We start from the raw sequence: 16,496 nt of genomic DNA, 5'->3' as shown, positions 1-16,496 counted from the left end.
CTGTGGAGAAAGGAAATATGTGATACTAATGGAAACCTGTTTTTAATGTTTTCCTTGCATTTCACTAAAGTACTAATAGCTAGCACTTGTTGAATACTTACTGCCAGTCAAATAGTGTTAAAGGTTTCCAGGCATTGTCTCAATTCATTCTCATCATACCACCACCACACATAATAACAACAAAACTACAGAACTTTGCGAAGAGTACTGTTACTGTGTCCATTTTACTGTTCATGACATAAAAGTTTAGAGATGTTATATAGCTTATCCAAGGTAAGAGTGGTATTGGAATTTGAACCCAGAAGACTAAATTCACCACTTCAGTTCAGTTCAGTTCAGATGCTCAGTCGTGTCCGACTCTTTGCGACCCCATGAACCGCAGCACGCCAGGCCTCCCTGTCCATCACCAACTCCCAGAGTCCACCCAAACCCATGTCCATTGAGTTGGTGATGCCATCCAACCATCTCATCCTCTGTCGTCCCCTTCTCCTCCTGCCCTCAATCTTTCCCAGCATCACGGTCTTTTCCAATGAGTCAGTTCTTCGCATCAGGTGGCCAAAGTATTGGACTTTCAGCTTCAGCATTAGTCCTTCCTATGAATATTCAGGACTGATCTCCTTTAGGATGGACTGGTTGGATCTCCTTGCAGTCCAAGGGACTCTCAAGAGTCTTCTCCAACACCACAGTTTAAAAGCATCAATTCATCAGTGCTCAGCTTTCTTTATAGTCCAACTCTCACATCCATAACTGACCATTGGGAAAACCATAGCCTTGACTAGATGGGCCTTTGTTGACAAAGTAATGTCTCTGCATTCATTACAGACTAATGAAATTCACAACTTCATAACTTAACAATTATGTTATTCTACTGAAAGAATTTAGTCATTGCTTTGTTCACTTATGTAACTGTGCATTTTGTTTTGTTGGCATTTCATAAGCCTCATTTTTGTTTACAAATACTGATGAGACGAATACAATGAATAAAATATAAAATTTAATTTTGAAGACTTTTAAAATATTTGGATAATTTGTATTTACACCCAATTTTCTATTTTATTCCAGTGTTTAAAAAATCCAAGCAAGAAAAGTCTTATACAATATCTTTTAAAATCTTATCTACCAAATAGATGATGAATACTTTTGATACCAGATTAAAAGGTGAAGTAACTGTAACTTGGAATAAACAAGAATGAATTCCCTTGTCTTATCATATTCAACATAAGATAAGAAGGATCAAGTAGGATCAATTATCAAGGCAGATTTTTTAAATATTTGCATATAACCATGGTGGGAAAACTATGGTTTTGGTTAATCAATTGACAAGGCCCACAAAAGGGGAAGGCAGATAGGATCACTCCTGTAGACAACAGGGAGATTTAGAAAATAAGCACCCACCCCACCACCAAAAAAAAAAAAAAAAGTTGCCTTACTTCTTAATGTTTTCCTAAACACTGTTCTCTATTCTCTTGTGCAGAGTAGGAATGTCTATCACCAACCCAAAACAACATGATGTTTTGAGCCTTGACACAAATAATGCCAAAACCTCTAACTGAAAGAAATAAAAGGCTTTTTCATTTGTGGCATTTTAAAATATGTAGATGACCACTTACCAAAAAATCTCTAACAGGAAATACCAAGGAGGGTCAAAAATAACATCTTGGGTCCTCATATTTATAATCTTGCATTCTGCTTGTTGTAAGTTGACCAAAATGATTAACTCAGGATCAAAACTTTTCCAACTGTTTTGATTTGTTGAATGCATTTCTTTGGCTCTTTCTACCTTTCTAATTCCACATCTTTGAAAAACTAAAGTTATCCTTCTGAAAGGATATGCCTTAGTCAAATACATTTACTCAAGATCTGTATCTTCAATTCTCAATAATTTATAGTATGACAATAAATGAAAAAATCTCCCGGAATCACAATTTGCCAGTAAATAATACAAGCCTTTGAAATCTGCATATTTTTTGACCCAGACATTTCCAGAAATGCATAATGTAAGTGTGCATATGATTAGCTATGAGGACTGTGGTTTGCCTTATAATATTTTTTAAAAATTGATAAAACTTCTAATGTTTACTGCTAGTTCAGTTCAGTTCAGTCACTCAATTGTGTCTGAATCTTAGTGATCCCATGAACCACAGCAAGCCAGGACTCCCTTTCCATCACCAACTCCCAGAGTTTACCCAAATTCATGTCTGTTGAGTCAATGATGCCATCTATCCATCTCATTCTCTGTTGTCCCTTCTCCTCCTGCCCCCAATCCCTCCCAGCATCAGAGCTGTTTCAAATGAGTCAGCTTTTTGCATCAGGTGGACAAAGTATTGGAGCTTCAGCTTCAACATCAGTCCTTTCAAAGAACACCCAGGACTGATCTCCTTTAGGATGCACTTGTTGGATATCTCCTTGCACTCCAAGGGACTCTCAAGAGTCTTCTCCAACACCACAGTTCAAAAGTATCAATTATTTGGCTCTCAGCTGTCTTTATAGTCCAACTCTCACATCCATATATGACTACTGGGAAAACAATAGCCTTGACTAGATGGACCTTTGTTGGCAAAGTAATGTTTCTGCTTTTTAATATGCTGTCTAGAATGGTCATGACTTTCCTTCCAAGGAGTAAGCGTCTTTTAATTTCATGGCTACAATCACCATCTGCAGTGATTTTGGAGTCCCAAAAATAAAGTCTGACACTGTTTCCACTGTTTCCCCATCTATTTGCCATGAAGTGATGGGACAAGATGCCATGATATTAGTTTTCTGAATGTTGAGCTTTAAGACAATTTTTTCACTCTCTTCTTTCACTTTCCTCAAGAGGCTCTTTAGTTCTTTATTTTCTGCCATAAGGGTAGTGTCATCTGTATCTCTGAGGTTATCGATATTCCAGCTTGTGCTTCCTCCAGCCCAGCATTTCTCATGATGTACTCTGCATAGAAGTTAAATAAGCAGGGTGACAATATACAGGCTTGACATATTCCTTTTCCTATTTGGAACCAGTCTGTTGTTCCATGTCCAGTTCTAACTGTTGCATCCTGACCTTCATACACGTTTCTCAAGAGGCAGGTCAGGTGATCTGGTATTCCCATCTCCTTCAGAATTTTCCACAGTTTCTTGTGATCCACACAGTCAAAGGCTTTGGCATAGTCAATTACGCAGAATTAGATGTTTTTCTGGAACTCTCTTGATTTTGCAATGATCCAGCGGATGTTGGCAACTTGATCTCTGGTTCCTCTGCCTTTTCTAAAACCAGCTTGAACCTCTGGAAGTTCACGGTTCATGTAATGCTGAAGCGTGGCTTGGAGAATTTTGGGCATTACTTTACTAGCGTGTGAGATGAGTGCAATTGTGCAGTAGTTTGAGCCTTCTTTGGCATTGCCTTTCTTTGGGATTGGAATGAAAGCTGACCTTTTCCAGTCCTGTGGCCACTGCTGAGCTTTCCAAATTTGCTGGTATATTGAGTGCAGCACTTTCACAGCATCATCTTTTAGGATTTGAAATAGCTCAACTGGAATTCCATCACCTCCACTAGCTTTGTTCATAGTGATGCTTCCTAAGGCCCACTTGACTATACATTCCAGGATGTCTGGCTCTAGGTGAGTGATCACACCATCGTGATTATCTGGGTCGTGAAGATCTTTTTGTATAGTCTGTGTATTCTTGCCACCTCTTCTTAACATCATTTCCTTCTGTTAGGTTCATGCTATCTGTCCTTTACTGAGCCCATTTTTTGCATGAAATGTTCCCTTGGTATCTCTAATTTTCTTGAAGAGATCTCTAGTCTTTCCCATTCTACTGTTTTCCTCTACTTCTTTGCATTGATCACGGAGGAAGTCTTTCTATCTCTCCTTGCTAATCCTAAATACTTGATTTAAGAACATTTAAAAAAATAAACAGATGCAAATACTCAATTTAAGGAAAACTTTAAAACATCAACAGATAAAATTCTGATGCTGTTTTCTTGAAACTAGAGTGACCCAATGAAAAAAATGTAACACATCCCCTTTGAACATAGTTTTAAACTTTAAAAGTTCCTGCTATTAAAAAAAAAAAAAATAGTAACTAAAAACATAGGATCAACTACTCTTTTAAAATGCAAACTAGTTAACAAATAAATGTGAACTAGAACCCAAACACATTATGTATCTACTGGCTGTTACTGATACTAGAAATTCACAATAAAAAAAAAAAAAATGGAATCAGAATATCCTTTTGGGTGAGTGAGGAAATCTGTAAGAATTAGGCAAGACTGTACATTTTCCAGATGTCTAAGCAAAGAAAATAATAGATTCACATTTCTCTTGGTATAACTTTGGTAAATAAAAGATTTAAAATAGCTACATATGTGACTATCAAACAATATCAAATTCTTAAAAAGAGTATTTTTTATCTTAGACTGTAGGCATCCTGCTGACCGTAATTATGCCTATTGTGTGATAAAAGATAATACCTTATTAAAATATGCTCTTTTAAAAATAATGGTAATAAATCAATGAACAAAATAGTATGACAGAATAACTGAGTTTAAGCCTACCTGTGGGGAATATAAAGCATTTTGTTATTCATTAATTTTGAAGGTGGGACTCAGAAAAAATGGATGTGGTCTTTGTGATAAAGATGAGTCCCTTGTGTCTAAAGATCTAAAACATATGGAAAATTATTCCCCTTTCTATAATATGCCATTATTTTGTTCATAGTTATGTTCATTTCAACCTTTGAAACCAAGTTCCAAACATTCATAGAAGAAAGGATAGAAATCCTTGCTTTTCCAAGTACTGTGTGAATTACAGACAAAAGCTTTAAAAGAGAGGAAAAGGAAAAATATAATAGCATCCAAACTCTTTGTGTACCCAAGAGGCTGAGACATTATCATAATGCCTCTATTATGGCAATTGCTGAAATTAAATGCCTGCAGATTTGACCCTAAGGAGTATACTGCCATGTTTGCTGTAATAAAACACTTACTGTAAATGCTTAACCTTGAATAGAGTCTATGTTAATACAATTCCACAATAGCTATTTTGACAACTGTCACTATATATTTAATAAATAAGCCATATTGAACCATCCCATATTACATTTTTGGTTATCGGAAATATCTTGCTTTCTCCTTGCAAGGGTGTATTGCCTGCCAGAATCTGTAGACTCAATGTATACTATAAAAATAGGATGATGTAGTACTTTGGTGATTATTCAAGATTTAAAGAACTTAATAGAAAAAAATATTCATGGAGCAGCATGCATAAAAGTGCACACAGGTTCTGTTTGATAGTTTATATATGATTCAGAATAAAAATCATATAATTGCCATCACTTATCATATTATGGATTTATGCTGGTCTTTGCCATCACTTTGCATTAGTGTTATCTCAGCTGCTTGCTATTTAATAATCTCATATTAAGTCATTATGTTTCCTATACAGGTGCCAATCAATAAGATGTAAATATGGCTTTCTTTGCCTTTGCAGAACAACTACAATGGACAAGGTGTCTATCTTGCAGTTTGAATTACATTTGCATTGTTAGCTAAATGGAACCTAGATGTTGCTTGTTTCATTTTTTTAAATATTAAATTTAGCAAACTAGAAATGTTTTGAAAAGCAATCAAAAACTGAAGTCTTAGAAATAAATGATGAATGTCTTTATATAAATGCCACATAAATTAAAGATAGAATTTGTAAAGGAAAGCAGAAATGGATATAGATCCTATTAGCCAATGAGAATCCTTCATTTCCCAATGCTATTTATATATTTTAACTATTAAGTGTGAAAGTGGCTCAGTCGTGTCCGACTCTTTGTGACCCCATGGATTTTAGCCTGCCAGGCTCCTCTGTCCATGGAATTCTCCAGGCAAGAATACTGGAGTGGGTTGCCATGCCATCCTCCAGGGATCCCAAGCCAGGGATGACACCCAGGTCTTTCGCATTGCAGGTGGATTCTTTAACATCTGAGACACTAGGGAAACCCAAAGTCTAACCACCCAAGGTGGGGCTCAAACCCACAATCACTGGCTTAGGAGGCTAATGACTTACCCATTAGGCCATTGGGGCTTCCCTGGTAGCTCAGAATCTGTCTGCAATACAGGAGACCTGGGTTCAATTCCTGGGTTGGGAAGATCCCCTGGAGAAGGGAATGACTATCCACTCCAGTTGGTGACTACAGCCATGAAATTAAAAGATGCTTGCTCCTTGGAAGAAATGCTATGACCAACCTAGACAGCATATTAAAAAGCAGAGACATTACTTTGCCAACAAAGGTCCCTCCTGTCAAAGCTATGGTTTTTCCAGTAGTCATGTATGGATGTGAGAGTTGGACTATAAAGAAAGCTGAGCACTAAAGAATTGATGTTTTTAAACTGTGGTGTTGGAGAAGACTCTTAAGAGTCCCTTGGACACCAAGGAGATCCAACCAGTCCATCCTAAAGGAAATGAGTCCTGAATATTCATAGGAAAGACTGGTGCTGAAGCTGAAACTCCAGTACTTTGGCCACCTGCGAAGAAGTGACTCATTTGAAAAGCCCCTGATGCTGGGAAAGGTTGAGGCAGGAGGAGAAGGGGACGACAGAGGATGAGATGGTTGGATGGCATCACTGACTTGATGGAAATGAGTTTGAATAAGCTCCCGGAGCTGGCCAAGGACAGGGAAGTCTGGCATACTGCAGTACATGGGGTCGCAGAGTCTGACACGACTGAGCGACTGAACTGACCCATTTCAGTACTCTGGCCCAGAGAATTCCATGGACTGTATAGTTCATGGGGTTGCAAAGAGTCAGACACAACTGTGTGATTTTCACTTCATTTCAACTATTAAGTGTAGCCATAGTTTTGTTGCTGTTGCTTTACACTACATTAATTTCACTCTCTGGCAATATAGCTTATAAAATTTTCTTAAAAGAGAAGCAAATATTTATATTTTGCAGATTTTGATATTTAATGGTCAGGTTGTCTATTTTGCATTCTATTAATTTCAACACTAGTTATCTACACTTCTTTATCCCCATTTATTCTATAGTCTGAATGCAGAGTTCCAAAGAATAGCAAGGAGAGATAAGAAAGCCTTCCTCAGCGATCAGTGCAAAGAAATAGAGGAAAACAACAGAATGGGAAAGATTAGAGATATCTTCAAGAAAATTAGAGAAACCAAGGGAATATTTCATGCAAAGATGGGCTCAATAAAGGACCGAAATGGTATGGACCTAACAGAAGCAGAAGATATTAAGAAGAGGTGGCAAGAATACACAGAAGAACTGTACAAAAAAAGAGCTTCATGACCAAGATAATCACGATAGTGTGATCACTCACCTAGAGCCAGACATCCTGGAATGTGAAGTCAAGTGGGCCTTAGAAAGCATCACTACGAACAAAGCTAGTGGAGGTGATGGAATTCCAGTTGAGCTATTTCAAATCCTAAAAGATGATGCTGTGAAAGTGCTGCACTCAATATGCCAGCAAATTGGGAAAACTCAGCAGTGGCCACAGGACTGGAAAAGGTCAGTTTTCATTCCAATCCCAAAGAAAGGCAATGCCAAAGAAGGCTCAAACTACCGCACCATTGCACTCATTTCATATGGTAGTAAACTAATGCTCAAAATTCTCCAAGCCACGCTTCAGCATTACATGAACCGTGAACTTCCAGAGGTTCAAGCTGGTTTTAGAAAAGGCAGAGGAAACAGAGATCAAGTTGCCAACATCCTCTGGATCATTGAAAAAGCAAAAGAGTTCCAGAAAAATATCTAATTTTGCTTTCTTGACTATGCCAAAGCCTTTGACTGTGTGGATCACAAGAAACTGTGGAAAATTCCGAAAGAGATGGGAATACCAAACCACCTGACCTACCTCTTGAGAAATGTGTATGAAGGTCAGGAAGCAACAGTTAGAACTGGACATGGAACAACAGACTGGTTCCAAATAGGAAAAGGAGTACCTCAAGGATGTATATTGTCACCCTGCTTATTTAACTTCTATGCAGAGTACATCATGAGAAATGCTGGGCTGGAGGAAGCACAAGCTGGAATTAAGTTTGCCAGGAGAAATATCAATAACCTCAGATATGCAGATGACACCACCCTTATGGCAGAAAGTGAAGAGGAACTAAAAAGCCTCTTGATGAAAGTGGAACAAGAGAATAAAAAAGTTGGCTTAAAGCTCAACATTCAGAAAACTAAGATCATGGCATCTAGTCCCATCACTTCATGGCAAATAGATGGGGAAACAGTGGAAACAGTGTCAGACTTTATTTCTGGGGGCTCCAAAATCACTGCAGGTGGTGATTGCAGCCATGAAATTAAAAGACGCTTACTCCTTGGAAGCAAAGTTATGACCAACCTAGATAATATATTGAAAAGTAGAGATACTACTTTGCCAACAAAGGTCCATCTAGTCTATGATTTTTCCAGTGGTCATGTATGGATGTGAGAGCTGGATGTGAAGAAAGGTGAGCACTGAAGAATTGATGCTTTTGAACTGTGGTGTTGGAGAAGACTCTTGAGAGTCCCTTGGACTGCAAGGAGATCCAATCAGTCCATTGTATGGGAGATCAGTCCTGGGTGTTCATTGGAAGGACTGATGCTGAAGCTGAAACTCCAATAGTTTTCCACCTCATGTGAAGAGCTGACTCATTGGAAAAGACCCTGATGCTGGGAAGGACTGGGGGCAGGAGGTGAAGGGGACGACAGAGGATGAGATGGCTCGATGGCATCACTGACTCGATGGACATAAGTTTGAGTGAACTCCGGGGGTTGGTGATGGACAGGGAGGGCTGGCGTGCTGCAATTCATAGGGTCGCAAATAGTCAGACACAACTGAGCGACCGAACTGAACTGAACTCTATAGTCCATCGAAACTCTTTTCTTCATCATCACACACTAAAATAACTGCAATGAGGGAGACCTGGGTTTGATTCTTCTGTTTGGAAGATCTTCTGGAGAAGGGAAAGGCTACCCACACTCCAATATTCTGGCCTAGAGAACTCCATGGATGGTATAGTCCATAGGGTCGCAAGGAGTTGGACACGACTGAGCAACTTTCACTTCACTTCACATGTGCTTGGAAGGAGAGCTAGGGTATCTGCAAATATTTGTTGGAAGTACTAATTGCAACACACTATGGCTTCTTATGGAGAAGGCAATGGCACCCCACTCCAGTACTCTTGCCTGGAAAATCCCATGGATGGAGGAGCCTAGTGGGCTGCAGTCCATGGGGTCGCTAAGAGTCGGACACGACTGAGCGACTTCACTTTCACTTTCACTTTCCTGCATTGGAGAAGGAAATGGCAACCCACTCCAGTGTTCTTGCCTGGAGAATCCCAGGGATGGGGGAGCCTGCTGGGCTGCCGTCTATGGGGTCGCACAGAGTCGGACACGACTGAAGTGACTTAGCAGCAGCAGTAGCAGCATGGCTTCTTATTGATTACAAAATCAAATTTACTTTCCTATATGTTAACTCTCTTCTCTCTCTCTGATCCCTTTCTGTCCCAATTATCTTCACACCCACTACTGGGAATTTGGGTTCTAGTGATACCATAATACATGCAATTTTTTAAGAAAATGACATGTTGCATGCATGTATGATTTTTTTCTTTTTTCTTTTTTTTTTAACCTATTATTCCGTATGTTTCTCTGGTACTAGAAAATTTTGTTTTTCCAGTTTTATCTCAAAATATATCTTTCCTCTGAAATCGTCCCTGACCCCACAAAAATTTTCCTACTTTGTATATAATTTCTCTTTTTTTAAAAAAATATATTACTGAACCATTTGCACTTCTCTTCCCACTAGACTGTAAACGATGAGGTCAGAGAGTACAACATTTCAAATTTAAGTCTCTGATAGCTGATATAAAACATAAACTGAAAAACACAGGTAATGACAAAATCCTACTTGACTTTTCTATCATTGAATGTATTTGAAGACTACTTTTTATTTTTTTAATATAATTTTATTTATTTTAATTGGAGGCTAATTATTTTACAATATTGTATTGGTTTTGCCATACATCAACATGAATCTGCCACGGGTGTACACGTGTTCCCCATCCTGAACCCCCCTCTCAAATCCCTCCCCATACCATCCCTCTGGGTCATCACAGTGCACCAGCCCCAAGCATCCTGTATCATGCATTGAACCTGGACTGGCAATTCGTTTCACATATGATATTATACATGTTTCAATGCCATTCTCCCAAATCATCCCACCCTCTCCCTCTGCCACAGAGTCCAAAAGACTGTTCTGTGTCTCTTATGCTATCTCGCATACAGAGTTGTCATTACCATCTTTCTAAATTCCATATATATGCGTTAGTATACCGTATTGGTGTTTTTTCTTACTTCACTCTGTATAATAGGCTCCAGTTTCATCCACCTCATTAGAACTGATTCAAATGTATTCTTTTTAATGGCTGAGTGATACTCCATTGTGTACATGTACCACAGCTTTCTAATCCATTCATCTGCTGGTGGATATCTAGGTTGCTTCCATGCCCTGGCTATTATAAACAGTGCTGCGATGAACACTGGGGTACATGTGTCTCTTTCAATTCTGGTTTCCTCGGTGTGTATGCCCAGCAGTGGGATTGCTGGGTCGTATGCACTTCCATTTTCAGTTTTTAAGGAATCTCCACACTGTTCTCCATAGTGGCTGTACAAGTTTGAAATCCCACCAACAGTGTAAGAGGGTTCCCTTTTCCCCACACCCTCTCCAGCATTTATTATTTGTAGATTTTTGTATAGCAGCCATTCTGACTGGTGTGAAATAGTACCTCATTGTGGTTTTGATTTGCATTTCTCTGATAATGAGTGATGTTGAGCATCTTTTCATGTGTTTATCAGCCACCTGTATGTCTTCTTTGGAGAAATATCTATTTAGTTCCTTGGCCCACTTTTTGATTGGGTCGTTTATTTTTCTGGAATTGAGCTGCAGGAGTTGCTTGTATATTTTTGAGACTAATTCTTTGTAAGTTGCTTCATTTGCTATTATTTTCTCCCATACTGAAAGCTGTCTTTTCACCTTGCTTATAGTTTCCTTCATTGTGCAAAAGCTTTTAAATTTAATTAGGTCCCATTTGTTTATTTTTGCTTTTATTTCCAGTATTCTGGGAGGTGGGTGATAGAGGATCCTGCTGCGATTTATGTTGGACAGTGTTTTGCCTATGTTCTCCTCTAGGAGTTTTATAGATTGTGGTCTTACGTTTAGATCTTTCATCCATTTTGAGTTTATTTTGTGTATGGTGTTAGAAAGTGCTCTAGTTTCATTCTTTTACAAGTGGTTGACCAGTTTTCCCAGCACCACTTGTTAAAGAGATTGTCTTTTCTCCACTGTATATTCTTGCCTCCTTTGTCAAAGATAAGGTGTCCATAGGTGCATGCATTTATCTCCGGGCTTTCTATTTTGTTCCGTTGATCTATCTTTTTGTCTTTCTGCTAGTGCCATACTGTCTTGATGACTGTGGCTTTATAGTAGAGCCTGATGTCAGGCAGGTTTATTCCTCCAGTTCCATTCTTTTTTCTCAAGATTGCTTTGGCTATTCGAGGTTTTTTTATTTCCATACAAATTGTGAAATTAGTTGTTCTAGCTCTGTGAAGAATACCGTTGGTAGCTTGATAGGGATTGCATTGAATTGAATCTATAGATTGCTTTGGGTAGTACAGTCATTTTCACTATATTGATTCTTCCAATCCATGAACATGGTATATTTCTCCATCTATTAGTGTTCTCTTTGATTTCTTTCACCAGTGTTTTATAGTTTTCTATATATAGGTCTTTTGTTTCTTCAGGTAGATATATTTCTAAGTATTTTATTCTTTTCATTGCAATGGTGAATGGAACTGTTTCCTTAATTTCTCTATTTTCTCATTATTAGTGTATAGGAATACAAGGGATTTCTCTGTGTTGATTTTATATCCTGCAACTTTACTTTTTAAAATTATTTGGATTTTTTTTTTGTTTCTATGAGAACACTGTATTTAAAATTTCTTCCCATTTTCCCTAACAGCTTCCTGGGAAAGTTTGCATGCCTATGGCTGATTCATGTTTATGTATAGCAAAAACCATCACAATATTATAAAGCAATTATCTTCCAATCAAAATCATTGGCCTACCCTGGTGGCTCAGCTGGTAAAGAATCTGCTTGCAATGCAGGAGACCTGGGTTCGATCCCTGGCTCAGGAAGATTCCCTGGAGAATGGAATGGCTACCCACTCCAGTATTCTTGTTGGCAAATTCCATGGACAGAGGAGCCTGGCGAGACATAGTCTATGGGATTATATATGTGTATGTGTGTGTGTGTGTGTGTGTATACATATATATACATATATATATATGATATATATTCACGATTTGTTGTTAAAAGACAAATACAAAGAATGAAATGCAGTCTTTAGTATGCTACCTTCTGTATATAATAAGGTAACTAAGAATATTATTTGTATTTTCATTTACAAGGGGAAAAATCAAACAAAAATTCTACCATGCCAGTGACAGAGACTGCATGAATGTGTGATTGATAGAAGCAGAGATTTTATTCTATACCTCTTTGGTTTTTTGGTTTTTTTTTAATAAAAATATATAAATTTGTTACTTATTCTAAAATTAGAACAAGAAGCAATAAAATTAAAAGAGACAAGAAAACCTGCTCAACTTTATCCAAACTTTAATTCCCAAGCAGCTTTCTGAGTACTTACTAGGCTTTCTGGATAAATCAATACCAAGAAAGAAGATTCCCAGAAAAGGATTATAGCCTCCATCTTAACACAATAAACAAATTGGAAGTTTCCTTCATAACCTTTTTTTTTTTTTTTAATCTAGGCATGTGACTTATAAACCTAAGTATCTGATACTAGTCAACCTGAGGATACTCACATGACAATGTGCCAGAGCTATAAGGATGGTGCATTCATCAAGATAAAACCTACGTGTTTATAAGCCTTTTGAGTAAATCACCATTTATACTTAACCTATATCACTCAGAACATATATGGTTCTCTTTCTATGTACAAGTAAGTGCTTAATAATTATTAAATAGAATTACTAGAAACATTTTTACATCTTAACTACTGACATATTTGTAATGCAGAAGACTGAACAGTAAATTTAAATGGGTTATGCACTTAAAACTGTTTACTTTCACTTCAGTACAGAAGACACTGATGGAGAGCACAAATAAAAGGCTCTACTTACTAAAATTTAACTAAGTCTGCTTTATTTTTTTAAACTATCACTTTCTTCTGGTCTTCTCAGCCTTCCTCGCTCTTCCCGTTGCTCTCTGCATGTAATCCAATCATCATTTTCATTATTATATTGAGGTCTATTTTTCTTTCACCTATTTAGAACAAGTAATACAAATTGCCCTCTTTTTTGTATATCAGTTCAGTTCAGTCACTCGAACACACCCAACTCTTTGCAACCCCATGGACTGCAGCATGCCAGACTTCCCTGTCCATCACCATCTCCAGAAACTTACTCAAACTCATGTCCATCATGTCAGTGATGCCATCCAACCATCTCATCCTCTGTCATCCACTTCTCCTCCCACCTTCAACCTTTCCCAGCATCAGGGGCTTTTCAAATGAGTCACTTCTTCACATCAGGTGGCCAAAGTATTGGAGTCTCAGCCACAGCATCAGTCTTTCCTATGAATATTCAGGACTTATTTCCTTTAGGATGGACTGGTTGGATCTCCTTGGTGTCCAAGGGACTCTCAAGAGTCTTCTCCAACACCACAGTTCAAAACCATCAATTCTTTAGTGCTCAGCTTTCTTTATAGTCCAACTCTCACATCCATACATGACTATTGGAAAAACCATAGCTTTGATGAGAGGGACCTTTGTTGGCAAATTAATGTCTCTGCTTTTTAATATGCTGTGTAGGTTGGTCAGAATGATCAGACCAAACAGCAGAATGATCTCTGTTCATTTCCAAGGCAAACCATTCAATATTATAGTAATCCAAGTCTATACCCTGACCAGTAAGGCTGAAGAAGCTGAAATGGTTCTATGAAGACCTACAAGACCTTTTTAAGCTAACACTCAAAAAAGGTGTCCTTTTCATTATAGGGGACTGGAATGCAAAAGTAGGAAGTCAAGAAACACGTGGGGTAACAAGCAAATTTGGCCTTGGAGTACAGAATGAAGCAGGGCAAAGGCTAATAGAGTTTTTCCAAGCAAACACACTGGTCATAGCAAACACTCTCTTCCAACAACACAAGAGAAGACGCTACACATGGACATCACCAGATGGCCAATAGTGAAATCAGACTGATTGTATTCTTTGCAGCCAAAGATGGAGAAGCTCTATACAGTTAGCAAAAACAAGACTGGGATCTGACTGTGGCTCAGATCATGAACTCCTTATTGCCAAATTCAGACTTAAATTGAAGAAAAGTGAGGGAAACCACTAGACCATTCAGGTATGACATAAATCAAAACCCTTGGGATTATACAGTGGGAGTGAGAAATAGATTTAAGGGACTAGATTTGATAGACAGAGTGCCTGATGAACTATGGACAGAGGTTCATGACATTGTACAGGAGACAGGGATCAAGACCATCCCCAAGAAAAAGAAATGCAAAAAGCAAAATGGCTGTCTAAGGAGTCCTTACAAATAGATGTGAAAAGAAGAGAAGTGAAAAGCAAAGGAGAAAAGGAAAGATATACCCATTTGAATGCAGAATTCCAAAGAACAGAAAGGAGAGATAAGAAAGTCTTCCTCAGAGATCAATGCAAAGAAATAGAGGAAAACAATAGAATGGGAAAGACTAGAGATCGCTTCAAGAAAATTAGAGATACCAAGGGAACAATTTCATGCAAAGATGGGTTCGATAAAGGACCGAAATGGTATGGACCTAACAGAAGCAGAAGATATTAAGAAGAGGTGGCAAGAATACACAGAAGAACTATACAAAAAACTTCATGGTTCACGTACTGTTGAAGACTGGCTTGGAGAATTTGGGGCATTACTTTGCTAGTGTTTGAGATGAGTGCAATTGTGCAGTAGTTTGAGCATTCTTTGGCATTGCCTTTCTTTGGGATTGGAATGAAAACTGACATTTTCCAGTCCTGTGGCCACTGCTGAGATTTCCAAATTTGCTGGCATATTGAGTGCAGCACTTTCACAGCATCATCTTTTAGGATTTGAAATAGCTCAACTGGAATTCCATCACCTTCACTAGCTTTGTTCATAGTGATGCTTCTTAAGGCCCACTTGACTTCACATTCCAGGATGTCTGGCTCTAGATGAGTGATCACATCATCAGTTATCTGGGTCATGAGGCTCTTTTTTGTATAGTTCTTCTATATATTCTTGCTACTTCTTCTTAATAACTTTTCCTTCTAAGGTCCATACCATTTTTTGTATATAAAATGGCAACAACAACAAAAAAAAAAATTGTAACTCTATAGGTAACTTAGGCTACATAATTGCAAATAGTTTTTAATAACTGCTCCTGCTCCTGCTAAGACGCTTCAGTCGTGTCCAACTCTGTGCAACCCCATGGACTGCAGCCTACCAGGCTTCTCCATCCATGGGATTCTCCAGGCAAGAACACTGGAGTGGGTTGCCATTTCCTTCTCCAATGCATGAAAGTGGAAAGTGAAAGTGAAGTCGCTCAGTCGTGTCTGACTCTTAGCGACCCCATGGACTGCAGCCTACCAGGCTCCTCCATCCATGGGATTTTCCGGGCAACAGTACTGGAGTGGGGTGCCATTGCCTTCTCCTTTTAATAACTAATTTATTATATATTATATTATAACTGGTACACTAATCATTTCTAAATATATAGCAAATTAAAACTTCTATAATTATAATATTTCAATAAATCTTATTAATATATTGTCACCTATTAAGTTATAAAATATATTTTGTTTCTTTATACAATGTGTTTTGGAATGTATAAAAAAGATATGCTTTTTCTGAGACTAAACAATTCCTTTAAGGTGTTTTGTGAGCAAAAGGATAACTAAGGATATGCCAAACAAAACTAGCCCAAGAAAGAAACAAAAACTTTATAAGCACTCTATGATATCTAATCATCAGCATTTGCCTTCAAAACTTAATTATGTATTAGGGGCTCCACTTCAATTCTGTCTAACTTGAGATTTGAGATGTATGATTTTGACTTCTGGAAAGTTTCTCAAGGAGTGTGTTTGAAAGGCAGGTATTGACCTTACTACTCATCATTGATATAGTGACTTCCCAGATCGTGAACAAAATCTGATATGGACTGGTGCTCTGCTGTTAATTACCTGCTCAGGTATTAATTCCATCTCTGTGAATTCTCTGTCTGGAAGAAGGTCACATTTGTGAGTGGTCTTGACTTCTGACAAGCAAGTTGTTTGAGTAAGATAGTGCTTCTTCTCAGAATCAAGGAAAACCTAATTCATCGAATGGGCAACTGTGATGTGGGCAATATCAAAACCTGTGCCTAAGAAATGACGCTTAGAAATCATTCCCTCTGAATTTTAAAGGCTGAGTGAAAAGTCAGGGAGTAGAAAATCATGCTACAGAAACAG

At 38.1% G+C, this 16,496-nt stretch overlaps 1 protein-coding gene across 2 annotated transcripts in view; it reads right to left on the bottom strand.

The window, feature by feature from the left end:
* LOC147379552 (uncharacterized) overlaps positions 1–16,496 on the bottom strand; it is a 201,524-nt gene that overhangs the window by 28,176 nt on the left and 156,852 nt on the right. The window lies entirely within an intron of this gene.

The sequence above is a fragment of the Bos grunniens genome, chromosome 1 (assembly GCF_055505025.1).
Source record: "Bos grunniens cultivar Pamir isolate PY7600 chromosome 1, Bosgru_T2T1.0, whole genome shotgun sequence".
Taxonomy (NCBI): domain Eukaryota; kingdom Metazoa; phylum Chordata; class Mammalia; order Artiodactyla; family Bovidae; genus Bos; species Bos grunniens.
The sequence above is the reverse complement of the archived record's forward strand: the minus strand, read 5'-3'. Positions and strand labels throughout refer to the sequence as shown.